General features: G+C 41.7%; 1 long non-coding RNA gene across 2 annotated transcripts in view; it reads right to left on the bottom strand.

Moving 5' to 3' along the window:
* Positions 1 to 19,720, bottom strand: part of LOC148151824 (uncharacterized) — a 68,728-nt gene extending 49,008 nt beyond the window's left edge. Inside the window, exons 1-2 of one of the 2 annotated variants that reach the window (XR_015759530.1) lie at positions 19,539 to 19,720; positions 14,086 to 14,162 (exon numbers count right to left, since the gene is read on the bottom strand). This is a non-coding gene — a long non-coding RNA (uncharacterized LOC148151824). The remainder of the gene's footprint in view (positions 1 to 14,085; positions 14,163 to 19,538) is intronic. The other variant, XR_015759528.1, reaches the window with a different exon arrangement.
* Between the last annotated feature and the right edge of the window lie 566 nt (positions 19,721 to 20,286).

Consider the following 20,286-nt stretch of genomic DNA (forward strand, 5'->3'; position numbering starts at 1 on the left):
TTCATTGTCTCAATTCTTTTTCTGTAACCTTATTCACCCCTCTACCCATCCATTCTGCTATGGTCAGAATGGAAAATAGGAAATATCCCATTGATATATTATGATTTTCCAAGGTGGAATTAAACATTAGAACAAGAAGTTTTATCTGTGTAGTGTCTTTAATGAAATAAAGCATCCAAGATACAGCTCAGGTACATTATAAAAGAAAATGTGATACAGAGCCAGAGAAGGAGATATTGCGTCTGATGAGGTAGCATCTAAAAGGAGGCTAATGTATTCAACCATGGCTAGTCCAGATGGATGAGGAGGGATAAAATTGATATTTTTCAGTCAGACACAATGCCATTGTGACATTGGTGAAAGCCATTTCAGTAATGTGGCAGGGTGAAAAGTTGGTTGGAGGGATTCTAACACACATGCAGTTTTTTTTGCCACAACATAGAAGTTGTGAAAATTCCCAAACATCAGCAGTTCCACTCCTAAACCTGACACTTCCAATTTTCATGAGACACGGCCCAAGCTTCGTCTATTTCTGATTCGCTGGCCATTTAAATGATCTGAATCTATTTGAATCCCATTTTGTTATCTCCACTGTCAGGAACCCAGAATACAAGGAGCAAACCAGAAGTGTTTCAATGAATTTATTTTGGACAGCCAGGAGACCTGAGTACCCCTGTAGATTTTATCTTAGGAGACCATGGGAGAGGGCAGTCAGATTATCTTGGAGGGGTGTCCATCGCCCAAGAACCCACAGGATTCTAAAAGTGGGCAGGAATTATCAAATTTATCAAGGGATTACATTTTTTTACTCATTCATGGAATGTATGCTAGCTAGACCAGTATTTATTGCCTATCCTAAATGCTCAAAGAGCAGTTAAGATTGGGGCCTAGAGGCCCCTGTAGGCCAGACTAGGTAAAGGGTGGCAGATTTCCTTCCCTAATGGACATTAATAAACCAGATGAGTTTTTACACCAATAGTTAAGTGGTTGCCTTTAGACTGGAATAGATTGGACCAGATTTCACCATCTTCTGCATGGGATTTGAATGCAAGTCATAGATTCTGATTACTAGTACAGTGATATTACCACTAACTGTATAAATGTTTGTTTGTGTAGAGTTTCCACCTTTTCCCTGTGTCTGTGTGGGTTTCCTCTGTGTGCTCTGGTTTCTTCCCACAATCTAAAGATGTGCAGGTTAGGTGAATTGGCCAAGCTAAATTGCCCATAGTATTCAGGAACGTGTAGGTTAGTTGCATTAGTTAGGGGTAAATGTAGAGTAATAAGGTCAGCAATGGGTCTGGGTGGGTTACTCTTTGGAGGGTTGATGTGGACTTGTTGGGCCAAATAGCCTGTTTCCACACTGTAGGGATTCTATGATTCTATGATAAAAGATTAAATTTAGGAATTTCAATGTACTGAGCTTTTTTATTCAGTGTATCATTAATAGACACAGAATTTTATTTTATGTCAGCATGGCTCCTGAGATTTTCCCACTGTGTATACTAGTTAAGTGTACATGGAGCAGGGAGGGCAAAGGATTGTGGCCATGAGTTGGCATGTTGACACTGTGTTGACATAGGGACGATGAAGGGGTGAGTGAGGCACAGGTTAGCACTGGATTATGGGGCTACAGAGGAATAGGATTACAGGAAGATTGAGGAAACGTGCGAATGGATAAAATGACATAGGATGGCACAGAGAGTATGAGAGGGGAATGTGGAGGTTATGGAAGTGTGCATAGGGTGTTAGGTGACATGGATTAGCATCTCTGGTACATGCAAAATAAATATGGGATTTTGTGAGGGGAGGGATGGTTTTGATTTAATTAGTTTTTTAATTAATCGTCAACATAGCTCCAATGCACAGAGACAAACTTTGATCCCAGCCTAACTCTTCAGCCAATAACAACCACACTCATTCCCACCTTCCAAAGAACCCAGACATCCTGAAATGAAAATCCAACCTCCTGAGCTAGTTTTCCCAGGTTGAGAAGCAGAAAATGGGCGGCACGGTGGCACAGTGGTTAGCACTGCTGCCTCACAGCGCCTGAGACCCGGTTCAATTCCCACCTCAGGCGACTGACTGTGTGGAGTTTGCACGTTCTCCCCGTGTCTGCGTGGGTTTCCTCCGGGTGCTCCGGTTTCCTCTCACAGTCCAAAGATGTGCAGGTCAGGTGAATTGGCCATGCTAAATTGCCCGTAGTGTTAGGTAAAGGGTAAATGTAGGGTAAATGTACGGGTATGGGTGGGTTGCGCTTCGGCGGGTCGGTGTGGGCTTGTTGGGCTGAAGGGCCTGTTTCCACACTGTAATGTAATGTAATCTAATCTAATCTAATCTAAAATGTCCCATCTGTGCACTCTTCAACCAGAACTCAGGCCCACGGAGTTCCAGGGAAGAGGGATGCGAATTTGGGAAGTAACTACACATTTCAAGGCCTGGAGAGAGAACAAAGACCTTGGAGATGGGATGGTAGTTTGGGTTTTTTTGAAGGAGTGATGGCAGCAGATGTAAAGGAGCTTCAGGACCTGAGAAATCATAGAATTATAGAATCCCTACAGTGTGGAAACAGGCCAGTTGGCCCATTGAGTTCACACCAACCCTCCAAAGAGTATCCCATGCAGACCCAGCACCCGTATCCCCATTACCCTGCATTTCCCATGGCTAATCCACCTAGCCTATACATTTCTGGGCAGTGTGAAAACAATTGGCAATAGTTGTCAACATGGCAGACAAGACAAGTTTGTAGTTTAGTGGATAAATGACGTAGAGAGGATGAAGTAATGTTCATGGCCAAAACAAGCTTGGAGAATGCATAATGAGTAGCAGAGTGCACCTAGAGAAAGATATAAGTTCTGGTTTAGGGCAGGAATTAGCCCTGTAGGAAGACCTGATGATCTAGGACAGGAGAAGGATTTGGTGGAGGCAGCTGCTCGAATGGTCTCAATGTTAGTTACAAAGGAATTCATGAGCTCCTTACACTTGTGGTACAGTGGAGGAGCTAGGTTTAAGAGAATGGTTTCCAGTAGGGGCTGCAGGGTAAGTGTCACATTCTGTGATGATGGTGAAATAGTGAGCAGTTTTCACAGGTGATATCAGGAGCCAATAGTGTTTTATGTTGTCCATCCCAGATCCAGCATTGAATCAATGAGCCAATTGGTCTCCATCTTCTGTTCAAACTGGAACCCTTACATAGGATACTGATTGCCCTTAAACTAAGTGGAGAAAACTTTCAAAACTTTCCCATCTGGTTGAAACATGTCTGCAGGCTGAAGCTTTCCTTTAAAAGGTCAAAAGTGCTCCTCCATGTTGCATAAAAAAGGTTGTAGTCTCCCATTCTGTACAGTTAATCCATCCCCCTTTCCATGAGACTTTCTCAAATTGTATTCCCTTAACACTTAGGGCATTTAAATTAGCAGCATGGATCTTGCAGGTGCTCCTGGGATTGCAGGCTTAAAGATTTATTGTTTTTTTTTAACAGTTATTGTAGTCATTATAAATAAAACTCAGAAACTAAAAAAAACCTTTGCCCTGAAACTTCGGTCAGCAAATGCATTTTATATTCATTCAATACTCCTATTGAAACAAAACCTCAGTTGAATTTAAAATTAATGTCCCTGGAAAATTTGTTAATATGGAGCAAACGTTTCGTCAAATCTTTCAACAGCAAAAAAAATTCCAGACGGGAATAGCCACTGACAACCTTTCCTAATGGACTCTTAAATTCTAAAAGAAAGAGATTGAGAGAATGTGTTTATTAGACTGACAAATGGTAATGCAATGTTTCTAGACACTTGAATTTCCTAGGGTATGTACAATGCACTTTGCACATTTTTCCTATTGAGCCGGTCCAAGAGTCAGCATTGTCATTGTTTCTATAATATGTATAATCCAATCTAAAGCTTTGAGAAAAGGTCTTGGTAATGGGCAATGTACTTGCTATGGCTATATATTTGCAAAATAATGATAAAATACTTCATTAACTGCATTATGCTGTGTAGCAAAAATGAACACTAAATTATTGTTCTGTATGCTAAGATACAGTTAAAACATTTCAGGTGTGTTTGTATTTGGTTGTTTCCTGATACAATGAAATAATATTTTGATGTAATGCAAACCTCTTGCTTAAATTACCGAGCAATTTGTTTCAAAATCTACAAATCTAAGCTGCTGAAACTGTTGTGGAAGGACTGATGCAATTGAGGCACCAAGGGAGTTGAGACTACTTCTAATTTGGTGCTGGAAATCCTCAATAAACTTTTATTTTCTATCATTGGGAATGAAAGCATGTGTATGTGTGTTCCTACTTAGAACATACGACATTACAGCACAGTACAGGCCCTTTGGCCCTCGATGTTGCACTGACCTGTGAAAATAATCCGATGCCCATCCAACCTACCCTGTTCCTTTATTCTCCATATGTATGTCCAATGCCCATTTAAATGCCCTTAACATCAGCGAGTCTACTGCTGTTGCAGGCAAGTTGTTCCACGCCCTTACTACTCTCTGAGTAAAGAAACTACCCCTGATATCTGTCCTAAATCTGTCACCCCTCAATTTAAAGCTATGTCCCTCATGTTAGCCTTCACCATCTGAGGAAAAAGGCTCTCACTGTCCACCCTATCTAATTCTCTGGTTATCTTATACGTCTCAAGTAAGTCACCTGTCAATCTTCTTCTCTCCAACGAAAACAGCCTCAGTTCCCTCAGCCTTTCCTTGTAAGGCCTTCCTTCCATACCAGGCAACATCCTAGTAAATCTCCTCTGAACCCTTTCCAAAGTTTCAACATCCTTCCTATAATGCGGTGACCAGAACTGTACGAAATACTCCAGGTGTGGCCTTACTTGTGTCTTGTACAGCTGAAGCATGACCGCGTGGGTCTGAAACTCAATCCTCCTACCAATAAACGCCAACACACCATATGCTTTCTTAACAACCCTATCAACCTGGGTGACAACTTTCAGGGGTTTATGCACCTGGACACCGAGATCTCTCTGTTCATCTATATTGCCAAGAATTTTACCCTTAGCCCAGTATTTTGCATTCCTGTTACTTCTTCCAAAGTGAACTACCTCACATTTTTCTGCATTAAACTCCATTTGCCACTTCTCAGCTCAGCTCTGCATCTTATCTATGTCCTTCTGTAACCCACAACATCCTTCAGCACTATCCACAACTCTGCTTACCTTAGTGTCAGCTGCAAATTTACTAACCCATCCTTCTACGCCCACATCCAGATCATTCATAAAAATGACAAACAGCAGTGGCCCCAAAACAGATCCTTGTGGCACACCACTGGTAACTGAGCCCCAGGATAAACATTTCACATCAACCATCACCCTCTGTCTTCTTTCAGCTAGCTAATTTCTGATCCAAACCGCTAAATCACCATCAATCCTGAAACTCCGTAGTTTGTGCTCTAACCTACCGTGTGGAACCTTACCAAATGCCTTACTGAAGTCCAGATACATCACATCAACGGCTTTACCTTCATCCACCTGTTTTGTCACATTCTCGAATAACTCAATAAGGTTGTGAGGCATGACCTTCCCTTCACAAAACCATGATGACTATCCTTAATCAAATTATTCCTTTCCTGATGATTATAAATCCCTGGGGTCTTATCTATTTTCAAATCTTCCAAAATTGCTAAAAGCTCCTCTTTGTCAACCTCAATCCCATCTAATCTTGTAGCCTGTATCTCTGTATTCTCACTAACATTGCCCTTTTCCACTGTGAATACTGATGAAAAGTATTTATTAAGCGCTTCCCCTATGTCTTCAGATTCCACACACAACTTCCCACTACTATCTTTGATTGGCTCTAATCTTACTCTAGTCATTCTTTTATTCCTGATATACTTACAGAAGGCCTTTCTTGATTGTATCCGCAAACAACTTCTCATTTCCCCTCCTGGCTCTTGTTAGCCCTCTCTTTAGATCTTTTCTGGCTAACTTATAACTCTCAAGCCCCCTAACTGAGCCTTCACGCCTCATCCTCACATAAGCCTTCTTCTTTCTTTCTCTTGACAAAAGCTTCAATTTCTTAAGTAAACCATGGCCCCCTCTCTCGATAACGACATCCCTGCCTAATATGTATATATGTATCAAGGACCTGCAGTAGCTGTTCCTTGAATAGAGTCATAGTGATGTACAGCATGGAAACAGACCCTTCGGTCCAACCTGTCCATGCCAAACAGATATCCCAACCCAATCTAGTCCCACCTGCCAGCACCCAGCCCATATCCCTCCAAACCTCTCCTATTCATATACCCATCCAAATGCCTCTTAAGTTTTGCAATTATACCAGCCTCCACCACATCCTGTCGCAGCTCATTCCATACACGTACCACCCTCTGCGTGAACAAGTTGCCCCTCAGGTCTCTTTTATATCTTTCCCCTCTCACCCTAAACCTATGCCCTCTAGTTCTAGACTCCACGACCCCAGGGAAAAGACTTTGTCTATTTATCCTATCCATGTCCCTCATAATTTTGTAAACCTCTATAAAGTCACCCCTCAGCCTCTGATGCTCCAGGGAAAACAGCCCCAGTCTGTTCAGCCTCTCCCTGTAGCTCAAATCCTCCAACCCTGGCAGCATCCTTGTAAATCTTTTCTGAACCCTCTCAAGTTTCACAACATCTTTCCGATAGAAAGACCAGAATTGCACACAATATTCCAACAGTGGCCTAACCAATGTCCTGTACAGCCGCAACATGATCTCCCAACTCCTGTACTCAATACTCTGACCAATAAAGGAAAGCATACCAAACGCCTTCTTCACTATCCTATCTACCTGCGACTCCACTTTCAATGAGCTATGAACCTGCACTCCAAGGTCTCTTTGTTCAGTAACACTCCCTAGGACCTTACCATTAAGTGTATAAGTCTTGCTAAGATTTGTTTTCCCAAAATACAGCACCTCGCATTTATCTGAATTAAACTCCATCTGCCACTTCTCAGCCCATTGGCCCATCTGGTCAAGATCCTGTTGTAATCTGAGGTAACCCTCTTCGCTGTCCACTACACCTCCAATTTTGGTGTCATCCACAAACTTACTAACTGTAAGCTCCACATTTGAAGTGTGTCCATCCCCTGCAGTTTCCTTCCCCATCCTATACATCCTGAATCTTGCCTAATCACATCATAATTGCCTTTCCCCCAGTTATACCCCTTTCCCTGCGGTATGTACCTATCCTTGCCCACTGCTATTGTAAACATAACCAAATTGTAGTCACTATCGCCAAAGTGCTCACCTACCTCCAAATCTAACACCTGGCCGGGTTTATTGCTCGGGACCAAATCCAATATGGCATCGCCCCTTGCTGGCCTATTGTGTCAGAAAACCCTCCTGCACACACTGAACAAAAACTGACCCATCTAACCTACTTGAACTGTAGTATCCCCAGTCAATACTATCAGGTTCCTGATACATCTCTTTATGTGATGAACATGGTGGCAAGCTAAGTTGCTGCCATGTACATATATAACCTTTCTTTTTTCTTTGGGTGGATAAATATGAATGAATGACTGTTTAGCACCAGATCTCAAAGTTGAAACAAATATTAAAATAGGCACTTGTGCTTCATTTTGATAGAATTTAGGTTTATTGAACATTATTAGGAAATGATGGAGTGAATAAACTGAAGTACTGTAGTTAGTGATTATGAACCACAATACAATGATATATAAAGAAGGATACTTGATTCATCTTCATTCATCTCTTCAAAAGGTCCTGACAATCCCCTATTGCAGCAGCCATGAAAATTATTTTAAAATAACTCGCCTTTCAGAATGACTTGGATAAGCTTCCAGTGGTAAATGATTAGGGATTTTGCAGTAGGAAACTTATCTCCTGACTCCACTCAGCTACCTTCCCCCAGCCCCAACCCCCTCCCATTTATCTCACCATCCCTTCGGCTCACATCCTCAATCCTGATGAAGGGCTTTTGCCCAAAACGTCGATTCTCCTGTACCTCGGATGCTGCCAAACCTGCTGTGCTTTTCTCGCACCACATTCTCAACACTAGTCTCCAGCACCTGCAGTCCTCGTTTTCTCCTCCTGACTTCACAAAGCCTGTCCACCATTGACAAGGCACAAGTCAGGAGTGTGATAGAACAGTCTCCAGATGCCTAGATGATTGGTGCCTCAACATCACTCAAGAAGTTAGAACATCTAGAACAAAGCAACCTACTTGACTGGCACCCCATCCACCACTTTGAATATTCACTCCTTTCACCACTGGCTCATGGTGACAGCAGCAATGTATTCCATCAACCAGATGCACTGCAACTACTCACTAGGGGCCCTTTGACAGCATTTTCCAAAAGTGCGACTTCTACCATCTGGAAAGACAAGAGCAGCAGATTCATGGAAGCACCACCATTTTCAATTCCCCTCCAAGCCACAATATGTTGACTTCCCAACAGGAAAATCCAGTTTAAAAAAAACATGCAAGTGGTTGTATTGGATCTCCCATTTTGAAACATTCAAGAGGAGTCATAGAGATGTACAGCATGGAAACAAACCCATCAGGCCAACCCGTCCGTGTCGACCAGATATCCCAACTCAATCTAGTCCCACCTGCCAGCACCTGGCCCATATCCCTCCAAACCCTTCCTATTCATATACCCATCGAAATGCCTCTTAAATGTTGCAGTTGTACCAGCCTCCACCACTTCCTCTGGCAGCTCATTCCATACCACCCTCTGTGTGAAAAAGTTGCCTCTTAGGTCTCTTTTATATCTTTCCCCTCTCACCCCAAATCTATGCCATCTATTCTGGACTCCTTGACCCCAGGGAAAAGACTTTGCCTATTTACCCTATCCATGCCCCTCATAATTTTGTAAACCTCTATAAGGTCACCCCTCAGCCTCCAATCCTCCAGGGAAAACAGCCCTATCCTATCCAGCCTCTCCCTATAGCTCAAATCCTCCAACCCTGGCAACATCCTTCAAACCAGCACATCTCATTTGCCAGTTTTACTGGGGTTTTTTGGACTGTAACTATTTCACCATTTTTTCACTGTCACTGGATCAAAATCCTGGAACTCTTACCCTAACAGCGATGTGGGTGCACCAACCCACTGTAAACTTCAGCGGTTCAAGATGACAGTAATTAGAGACAAGCAATAAATGCTGGTTGGGCTAACAAAGCTCATCTCCCATGAATGAACACAATTTAAGAAGTCAATTTCATCCTGGAACATATGAAGGTCAGAGACTCCAGAAACCTTTACAGTATCGGGCCAAACCTGCTGAATGCGTATCCATGCTGCCACCTGACTGATGTTGTAGAGTTTCTTCGTTGTGACTTGAAGTGACCTTGTTCCATCAAACATTAAATGTTTCATAGGATAGAGGCCGCAATATTCTTACAATAGGCAGGAGAGGATAGAAGTTGGATTTGGTGGTTAGACAATTAAAAATGCAAACCTATCCCACCATTATCACCCTTAAAGAAACAGTCTTTGTGCCTCCTGAGCGTTGGTGTCATGGAGAGATGGGACCTTCACTGACATATTTAAATAGAAAGTAATCTGTAGCCCAATTTAAAATTCACTGCAACCTGGGTTTTCCAGATGTCAGGAAGACAGCGGGAGAACGGGAGTTAGAGGTAGCTGACCCCACAAATTATGTCTTTCTTCACACCTCTCGTGGGGCTAGGAGAGGCAGAAGTGTTACATTTATAGAACCATAGAATCTCTACAGTATGGAAACAGGCTATTTGGTCCATCGAGTCCACACCAACACTCCCAAGAGCATCCCACCCAGATCCCTGCCCCTCCTGTCCCACTCCCTCACCTTATCTCTGTAACACTGCATTTCTCCTCACTAATCTACCTAGTCTGCACATCCCTGGACACTATGGGCAATTTAGCATCAGCAATCCCTCTAACCTGCACATCTTTGGACCGTCTGGGACATAAATGGAAAGATCCTGAGCACTGGGGAAAGTAATAGGGGCAATAGAACAAGCAAGGACAGGAGCTGGATACTAAGTGTGGGGAACACAGCTGGATAATGAAGTGTGCTGGGGAGGGAGAGTGAATAAATGCACCTATAACTCGAGTGATGGAGCAAAGTGGACAGGTACAAGAATAGGAAGGGTTTAGAGGGATAAGGGACAAATGCTGGTAAATGGGACCAGTTTGCCAGTTAGGATATCTGGTTGGCAAGGACAGTTTGACTGAAGAGCCTGTTTCCATGCTGTATAACTCTGAATTAAATTATCAAAAGACATAAAACAGTAAAATATTGTACAGGTAAAGAAATATCAAAGGAAAGTCAGAATCATTTGGGATAGTCCACATAAAATCACAGGCAATGAGAATGACACTGTATTGGCAGTAAATGATTATTTTGCTTCATTACTTATCAAAGAGATTGAACAGTGGATACAACATCAGGAACATATCCGGGGAGCTATGGATCAGATAGCTTAACATCCGCTTTGGAAAAATGAAGGAATCCCAACTAAAAGCTAAAATAGACAAACATCTAGGGCACCAAAAAAAAACAAATGAATAACCAATACAGATTTCAAAAGCAAACCTTTGATCATACTCTCTGAATTCTTGAGAGATAAAGAGGAATAATGGCCGGGGGCAATATACAACATTTCTAGATTAACAAAAGGGTCAGATTCCATATGACAAATGGAAACAGCATCAATGATGTAATTAATGTACTGGTGAAAGAGTTGTTGGAAGCAGCCCAAGTAAGATGGGAATGAGATAGCTCCCACACACAGACAGGAACAATTGGGATCCATGAGGACATGCAAAGCCACAGCTTTGACTTGGAGAAAGTGAGATGAGTTAAAGTAGGAATCGATCAAAGTGAGAATGAGCTTAGCCGGGTGGAATGTGGTGGTGAATGGGGACCGTGCCGGCCTCTTTTCGAGGGAGAAAGGAACTTTCAGACCATTGAAATGGGGATGGATGACTAGAGGGATGGTATATTCATGGTGAAGAGGAAGCAGCTAGGGCTAGGAAATTATAAATTGTGAAACGGAGGGAATGTGTCAGAAGAATAATCGAGACTGAATGAGCAGAGAAAAGAAATAGAATCAAGATAGGAAGTACTGTGTTCAGTTCTGTTCAGCTTGCTATAGGAAGGATTTTATTAAGCTGGAGAGGGTACAGAAAAGATTTACCAGGATGCTGCTGGGAATGGAGGGTTTGAGATGTAAAAATAGACTGGAAAGACTGTGACTTTTTCCACTGGACCATGGGAGGTTGACGGGTGACCTTATAGAGGTTTATAAAATCATGAGAGGTATAGATAAGGTGAATGGCAGGTGTTTTTCCCCGAAGTTGGGGGATTTTGAAGTGGGAGGAAAAAGATTTTTAAAAAGACACGACAGATAATACTTTTACACAGAGAGTGGTTTGTGTGTGGAGTGAACTTCCTGAGGAAGTGGATGGATGTACACTAACAACGTTCAAAGGAAATTTGGATCAATGCAGGAACAAAAAATGTTTTGAAGGATATGGATCAAGCACAGGCAGGTGAGACTAGTTTAGTTTGGGATTATGGTCAGCATGGAATGTTTGGACTGAAGGGTCTGTTTCTGTGTAGTGTGACTCCATAACTCTATGAAGAAATAGGTTCAGTGGAGTAAGAAGAAGCTGAAAAGATGGATCTATCAAGGCAGTCTTGTGGGTCAATTTTGGGAAGGAGGTAGAAGTGGACTGTGTGGTTTTGGAGGAACTATGAGATGGGAGGCTGTGGAGGGGTGATCTCAAAGGGGATGAGGTCAGTGACAATTTTGGAAATGAGCTCAATATTCAGTGTTGGGATCATGGTCTGTGGACTCAAACCATTAACTCTACGGAGAGAGAAACAGATGCTGCCAAACCTGATGAGTTTCTATAGGCTTTCTTGTTTTTTGTTTTCATTTCTCCAACATCCACAGTATTTTGCTTTTAACTTAGAATAACAAACAAGTGCAGGGCACATCAAGTACAGGAATGGATAGCTAGCTGACTGAAAGACAGAAAATCAGCCAAAAAATGAAAATAATAGAGAGTCAGGTAAAGGACAGATATTCAAAGTTTCAGAATATGGGTAGTGGGGACAAACAAACTTCATCAAGCTTGATCACAACTTAAAGCAACAATTTGGGCTTTACAACCCAAAATAGAATTTCTGTATTTGTGGTCACAGAAGGACAGTCAATGCTGTGGACTGCAGTTAATTACAGAAAAATATTAATCATCTTGTTGACTGAGTATATAATTGACAAAAACATTCTTTAGTGGTATAGAGTCGGTTAGCTCAGTTGGCTGGACGGCTGGTTTGCAGAGTAATACCAATAGTATGGGTTCAATTCCTTTACCAGATGAGGTTATCATAAAGATCCAAATTTCTTAACCTCTCCCTTATCTAAGGCGTAGGGACCCTCAGGTTAAATTTATCACCAGTCAACTCTCTCTGATGAGAGAGCAGCTTTATGGTCCTCTAAGATTTCAAAAGAAGTAAATGTGAGATATATATTTTGATAACAAAATATTGGTGTCACATATAATTTAGAACATCCACAGGGAGTGAGGGAGTAGTGAGATCTGGGAGTATAAATACACAAATCACTAAATGTAGTGATGCAGGCAACAGAGTTTATTTTTGTGAGGAATAGAACTGAAGAGTTAAGATATTATTTCAAATCTATAGGTTACTGTGTGCAGTTCTGGCTGTCAAATTATAAAAAAGACATACAGCCACTAGAGTGAGTATAAAAATTATTTAAAATGATGGTTTCAGAACTGCAAGGTTATATGCATCAGCAAAAGATGAACAAGCTCTTTCTCTTGAAATTAAAAGGCTGAAGGGTAACTCCTGGTGTGCTTCCATTTGTGGAAAAGAACAACAACTAAAGGTCATTAATATAAAAATTGTTATTTCTTTTCATGGGATGTGTGCATCCCTGGCAAGGCAAGCATTCATTGCCCATCCCTAATTGCCAGTGTAAACAGGTATTGAGCTCCTTTTTTTTTTTAACACTCCTGTGCTATTAGGAATAGGATTTTGACCCAGAGACAGTGAAGGAATGGCAATATATTTCCATGTGCCCTCGTTCCTGTGCTAGAGGTTGCACATTTGGAACATTCTGTCAAAGGACTCTTGGGGAGTTGCCAATTAATATAAGATAGCCTCCAAGAAATGCAATTGTGAATGCAGAACAAACCTCTTCACCTACCTCAAGGTGAGTAGTCTGGATACATTTAAAGGATAATGAAATAAGCATATAGTGGAGAAGGATATTGATGGTGATGCTGACAGAGATAGATGAGGGGGGATGGCAAGAGTACTGGATGAAGTATTAATGCTGACATGAACTGGTGTCTGAATTACCTGTTTCTTTGTTCTATATTTTTTATAACCAGACATGTTGCTTAAGTCATTTAGACCAGAGTCTGTTACAGTATTGGTTCCTGCCAGTTACAGACTGTGACTGAATTCAATATGGCATTTTCCCCATGTAGTAGAGATACTAATGAAATTCATGTGAGAGATTTAGAGAATCAGCCACTTTTATAAGCAGGAGGAAATCCATCACCTTGTCAAATGCTGGTTGTGTGTGAAGTCCAACTGTGAATTCTTCACAATAAAACCCACCTGTATTTATAGAGTGCTATAACAGTAAAACACCTGAATTTGTTTCACTGGAGAGTTAACAAATGAAATTTGGCAGAAAGTTAATAAGGAGCTATGACAACATGTAACTAAAAATTTGATTAGTCATAGCTCTAAAGTGTAAAAGTTTATTTAAGCATGTGAAAATAAAAAAAAGATCAGTTAGGACCAACATGGGCAGGTGGAGACAGGACAACTTAGAATGAAGAACAGGAAAAAAGGAACACTAAACAATTATTTGTATCTGACTTCAGAGAAGAAAATACATCAAATCTCCCAGAGATACCAGGTAACCAAGGGACTAGTGAAACTAAAATTAAATTAGCTTTAGTAAGGTTGTGGTACTTGAGAAGTTAACTAGATTGAAGATTGATAACTCCCTGAACCTGATTATCTACATCTCAGAATGTTGAAGAAAGTGTTCATACAGATAATGGATGCAACAGTGGTTACCTCGTAAAATTCTGTAGACTCTGAAAAGATTCCTGCAGTCCAGAAAGTAGAAAGCATAACCTCATTATTTAAGAAGGCTGGGAAAAGGAGAAACGAGAATTATAAAATTGTTAGTTTAATGTCATAGTAAGGTAAATTTTATAATCTATTATAAAGAGTGATAACTGGACACAAATAAATAATAGATTTGGGGAATATCCACATGGAGCTATGAAGAGGGAATTATGTTTGATAAACCTGTTGGAGTTTTTGAAAGATATTATTTTTAGCATTGATACAGGAGAATCAGTGTATGTGATGTATTTAGATTTTCAGAAGATTTTTTACTAAGCCTTTGTGTCCAAAGCTACGTGGGTGTCACTGTTCATGTGTCACTAAAAGATAACATGCAGGTGCATCAAACATAGGCAGGCTTTCATCACCAGATGGTTTAATTACAGAAGTAAAACATATTGTTCTAATTGTACAGAGCTTTGATGAGACTGCAGAGTGTTGTGTACAGTTATAGTCACCTTACCTAAGGAAGAATGTGCTTGACATACAGGTAGTGCAATAGAGGCTCACTAGACTAACTTTAGGGATGGTGGGATTGTCTTATGTGGAGAGATAGAAGAAAGTGGCTGTGTTCTCCAAAGTTTCAAAGAATCTTATTGAAACTTATAAAATTTTCACAAGGCATGACAGGGTGGATGTAGAGACTTTTCCTCTGGCTGGTGAATCTAGAGATTGGAGACATAATACCAGAATAAGAGGCAGGAATGAAATGAGAAGGAATTGCTTCATTCAGTAGGTTGTGAATCTTTGGAATTCTTTGCACCAGATAGCTATAGAAGCTCAATTACTGAGCAAGTTCAAAGCTGAAATTTATTTCTGAAGACTAATACACAGATATGGATAGTAGGAAAAATGGTATCTAGGTAGATGGTCATCCATGATCTTGCTGAAAGGCAGATCAGGCTTGAAGAGCTGAATCACGGACTCCTGTTCCAAGGATGGCGACATTGGGGGGTTAGGATATTGGGATACTTGAACACCAATGTTGAGAATTTGAAAATTGAGATACTGTCTGATCAGAAGCCAATGTAGACAGGCAGGAGGCTGGAAGAACACAGCAAGCCGGGCAGCATCATGACGTGCAGGGGTTGACGTTTTGGGTGTAACCCTTCTTCAGGACTGTGATGGTAAGTGAGTGTAGAGAAGATGGATGATCAGGAATTAGTGCAAGTTCAAATACAAGAGGCAGTTTGTAAGATAGTTTATGGAAGATAGGAAAACTGCCAGGGCTGCATTGGTAGGGCAATAGAATATGGATGAGGGTTTCAGTAGGTGAGCCAAGCCAGGGACGGAGATGAACAACTTTGCAAATGGAGTATATCTCACGGTCAAATGTGACAATGCTATTGCAAATGGTTTCAGCCTCAGCCAGTAGGTACAGAGAGAGACAAAGTCAGGGATTAGGATATGGAGTTTGTAGCAGAGGACGAAGACAATGACATCTGGCATTTAGTTAGAGAAAATTTATGCTAGCTTGAATGGTCTGTTGATCTGACAAATCAGAGACAGTGGAGGGGGTCAAGAGATAAGGTAGACCTGGGTGTTATCAGTGTACATGTGGAAACTGGCTTGGTTTTGGATGATATTGTCGAAGGGTAGCATGAAAGTGAGGGGGCCGAGGAAAGACTTGTGGAACTCTGGAAGTAGAGAAGCAGGAAGAGATTATTGGAATGGATTCCCTGATGGTGGCTGGTTAGAAAAGAATAAAGGAAACGTGACAGGAAGCCTTTGAGGATGTGCAAATGCTCCACATTAGTTCTTACAAACCTCTATTTCTTAATAAACTGTAATCAACTTTTTAAAGTTGATTTAGGATTATAGGCTAAATAGCATTTTGCTGATCACAAGTCTCATCGCAATCTGACAACTGTGGCTCATGTAGCCTCCTCATGTGAGTTCCATGATGTGGAGGTGCCGGTGTTGGACTGGGGTGGGCAAAGTTAAAAATCACAAAACACCAGGTTAGAGTCCAACAGGTTTATTTGGAAGTACTAACTTTCGGAGTACTGCTCCTTCATCAGGTAGATGTGGAGCAGGAACATTAAATACAGAATTTATAGCAAAGGATTACAGTGTCATGCAATGAAATGACATATTGAACAAACCCAGATTGCTGTTAAGTCTTTCATCACCCAGAGACCACAGTACAAATTCATACTTAACACTTCAGCACAACGTTGAAAACATGCAGTGTTTTCAGAGGTGTCATCCTTTGGGTGAGTTATTAAAGTGGTGGCTTGCTCTCTCAAAGTCACATAAAAAGAGACCATGTTACTTTGTTGAAGAACAGCAGGGCCAATGTTTCTTCCTCAACTGGTGCCACAAGGAAAAAAGGATTATCTGATTGTTTACTTCATTGCTGTGTTAATTAACTTGACACACAGCATGGGAAGTGAGCTGGAGGAACACACTATTGGTGGTTTTGTGGGGGATGAGTGTAAAAAGTTTATATGTACTACCTTTTTTGTGGGGCATGGGGTTTGGATTTCAAACTAGTGTCAAATGGGTATTGGCCTATTTTTGTGAAGGGATTTAACAGTTAACTAGATCAGTCTTTCCAAACTATGACTGAAAACCAGTATATATTAGAAAGCAGGTAACTGCAAGGCCTCCTGGAATGTTAATGGATATTTGTTATACTATGGTAGTTTATAACAGGAGAGAAAAAACATTAAGCCATTACCTGCAACAGAATCTGGGATGAGCAAGGTTTTAAAATTTGCTTCAAAAGCTTTTGATTCAGCTCAAAGGAGATCTGGTTGAAATCATATGCAAATACACTCTCTCTTAGAAGATTATTCAGAGCAGTTCAAGGAATATGTTATCTCAGTGAAAGTGTATAGTTTGTGAAACTTCCAGACGAGGAGTGCTTATAGAATCCATAGAATCCCTAATATGGAAGCAAGCCATTCGGTCCTTCGAGCCCATACCATTTCCCATGGCTGATCCACCTAACCTGCACATCCCTGGACACTATGGGGCAATTTAGCATGGCTAATCCACCTAATCTACACATCGTTGGACTGTGGAGAATGTGTAAACTCCACACAGATAGTCACCTGAGGGTGGAGTTGAACTTGGTTTCCCTGGTGCTGTGAATTTATGGCTCTGCAGATTATTAAAACACTGAAAAGGTCTAAGATCTCTCTGGTGTGTGTGTTTTCAAGAAAAAGATTCCACAGCTCATAGGACATGAACTGAGAGAAAGCAGTTAAGTCAAAACTACACTTTGGACAGGGAAGAAAAAATTCTCTGGATTATGATTAACTTTGAAGTTCAAAGTGTTAGAGAATAGTTGAAATTTTGTTTTGCTCTCTGTTTTAATTTATTTTGCGTAATAAACTTGTTTTATTGTTAAAACTAAATCTGCAGCCGTGTGCTTAAGTTACAGTGAAAGACCATCACATTAAATAAAACAAAAAGATCTATCAAAACATATTTCATTATAAGATATGAGTTGTCCAGTAGAAACATCAGCTACAATCATAACAATAGTGACAATAGAAATGTAGGAACTTGGATGAATATGTTTGAGGGTCCATTTCCTCTCAAGTGGATAGGAGTTCTCAGTTGATTAAAAAAAAATAAGGTGACATTATCATCCCAGCAAGGTACATGTTCAACAAACATCTTTTACCATTTCAGCTAACTTTAGCAGAATACCACATTTGCCTCTCCCCATCCAGCATTCCAATGGGATCTTAACCACATGGCATCCTGACACAAAACTTAATTAGCCCTTCACATTGCATTCTACCATGTAAGTGCAGGAGATGCAAAACTTACCCTTTCGCCTCCTCTAATTCTTATGTTTAAAAACATTAACATTTATTTCAGAAATAGCCACTTATTCACAAAATTTTCAATGCTGTTTATTGTATTTACTGTTCACAATGAGGTCTCCTCTGCAGTGGGCTCATCAAATGCAGATTGGATGACTGCTTTAAGTAAAAGCTTCACAAGTGTGACCTTACACTGTCAATTTAATTTGCAACTTCTTTTCCACTCTAGTCTTTCTGATCTCAGCTTGGTGCCCTAACCCAGTGAAGCTCAATAGAGGTTCCTAGAGCAAGGCTTCATCTTTCCATTTGGGACTTTACAGCCTTCCAGACTCAACATTTATTCAACAATTTCAGGTCATATGTTATGCTCCCAGCTTTTCAGATAATAATGATTTCAGTGATCAGTAAAACATTCCTCTTTCTACCCTAATCCTCCCAGCTCTGTAGAAAGATAATTGATGTGAAACAGTGTAATAGAGTTGTTACTGCACAGGAGACCATCTCAAGGCAGCTCTTTGCAAGAAGTACTCTATTACTTCCACTGCCCATTCTGCTCCCATAGCCCTTCAATTCTTTTTCAGATAATCATCCAATTCATTTTTGAAAGCAATAATAAATCTGTCTTCACCACATTCCCACATTCTTCAATCAATGGAAAGTTTCCCTCTATCTAATTTTTCTTCAGTTCAAGATTTTGAACACTTGGACAGCTGTGATCTCAACTTTCTCTTGAAGGAAACAGGCTTGATATCTCCAGCCTATCCTTGCAAGTGAAGTCATTCATGCCTAAAACCATTCTCATAAACCTTCCCTGCACCCTCTCCATAAGCTTCACGATTCTGAATGTCACAGTCTAGAACAGGATACAACACCCTAGTCAAGGTCAAATCAGCAGTTCATAAAAGGTTCTTCATAACATCCTTGCTTCTGAACTGTATGTTTTGTTGATAAAAGTCCAGGTTGTTTTTTATGAGCCACCATCAAACTTTTGTGCATGTCCTCCCCAGTGCCCCAACCCACACCCCTTTATAATGGCACTTGTTACTTTATATTGCCTCTTCCCATCTTTTTAATCAAAATATATCCGTCCACACATTAAATTTAATCTCTTTAATTGTATGTTTACTCTCACCCACAAATTCTGAAAGTGCCCTGCCTGCCTAAGTCTGGGACACAGATCAAGAGAAGCTGTTTGCTCTACAGTATTTTGTGCCTGTGTTTGGGATTGCCAGTGTTTCACTGTCTCTATGTGAGTGTGAGTGGGGGGGGGGGGGGGGGCTCAGGATCAACCTGTTCAACTAGAGAGAAAGTAAAGACTGCAGATGCTGAAAATCAGAGTCTACACATTGGTGTGGTGCTGGAAAAGCACAGCAGGTTCAGGCAGCATCCGAGGAGCAGGAGAAGCGTCGTTTGAGGCAAAAGCCCTTCATCAGGAGTGTTCTTCTCGGATGCTGCCTGACCAGCCGTGCTTTTCCAGCACCACTCTAATCCAATTGACTATAACCTGGTGTTGTGAGATTTTAGACTTTGTACACTCTAATCTAAACTCTGATCTGCAGTCCCCGCTTTCGACTACACTCTCGACTCTGGTGCCACCTCCCGGAAATCAGCAGTTACCCTATTCCCGAATATGGCTGGCAATTTCCAACACGTTCTTTCTCTGTCTCTGTTTCACATGAGCGGGAGTCTGCGATCTTTAAATCCTGTGAAATGAAGTGGCCCGAGATGTTGATAAGTTCCCACCTTGGCCATATCGCGGAGGAGAAGAGGACAGCTTCCGGTTCAGCGCGCCCGTGGCGCTCACGTGACAGGTACGGAGGACGTCACGGCCGGCGGGCACGCGCACGTACACACGCCGACGTCGCGGGCTCGCGATGAGGGCAGGGCGGGACGGCAAGCTGAGGTGTGCGCGGAGAGCTGAGGTAAAGAGCGGCTGTTGGTGTGGCTTCAATGGGCCCACTGTGTGTGAGAGAGACAGACAGACACATACGCACAGCAGTCCCGGCCTGCGAGAGTGGGCCCTCAGCGGTACGGCTGTGGTGTCGGGGTGCGGGTTGTCTCTGAGAGCCTCGTTGGCAGGGCCTGGCCAACTGGTGTGAGCCGCCCCAGGGAAACCTGTAAGGTTAAAGGTCACGGTCACGGACTGGGGGCATCAGCCTCGGGCCGACCCCCCAGTTCCTGCAGAGGCGGCCAGCTCTACGGGGAAAGAGTGACATTAGTTTGGGATGATGCCAGTCTGTTGGAAAGATGGGATTAATTTGGGATTGTTGCTGGTGCATTGGGAGCGAGTTGGGTTTATTTGGGATTGATGGCAGTTTGTTGGGAGAAGGTGGGATGAGTTTGGGATTGATGGCAGTCTGTTGGG

Source organism: Chiloscyllium plagiosum, unplaced genomic scaffold (genome assembly GCF_037043375.1).
Source record: "Chiloscyllium plagiosum isolate Xiang-an unplaced genomic scaffold, Cpla_swu_hap1 HiC_scaffold_2, whole genome shotgun sequence".
In the NCBI taxonomy this organism is placed as follows: domain Eukaryota; kingdom Metazoa; phylum Chordata; class Chondrichthyes; order Orectolobiformes; family Hemiscylliidae; genus Chiloscyllium; species Chiloscyllium plagiosum.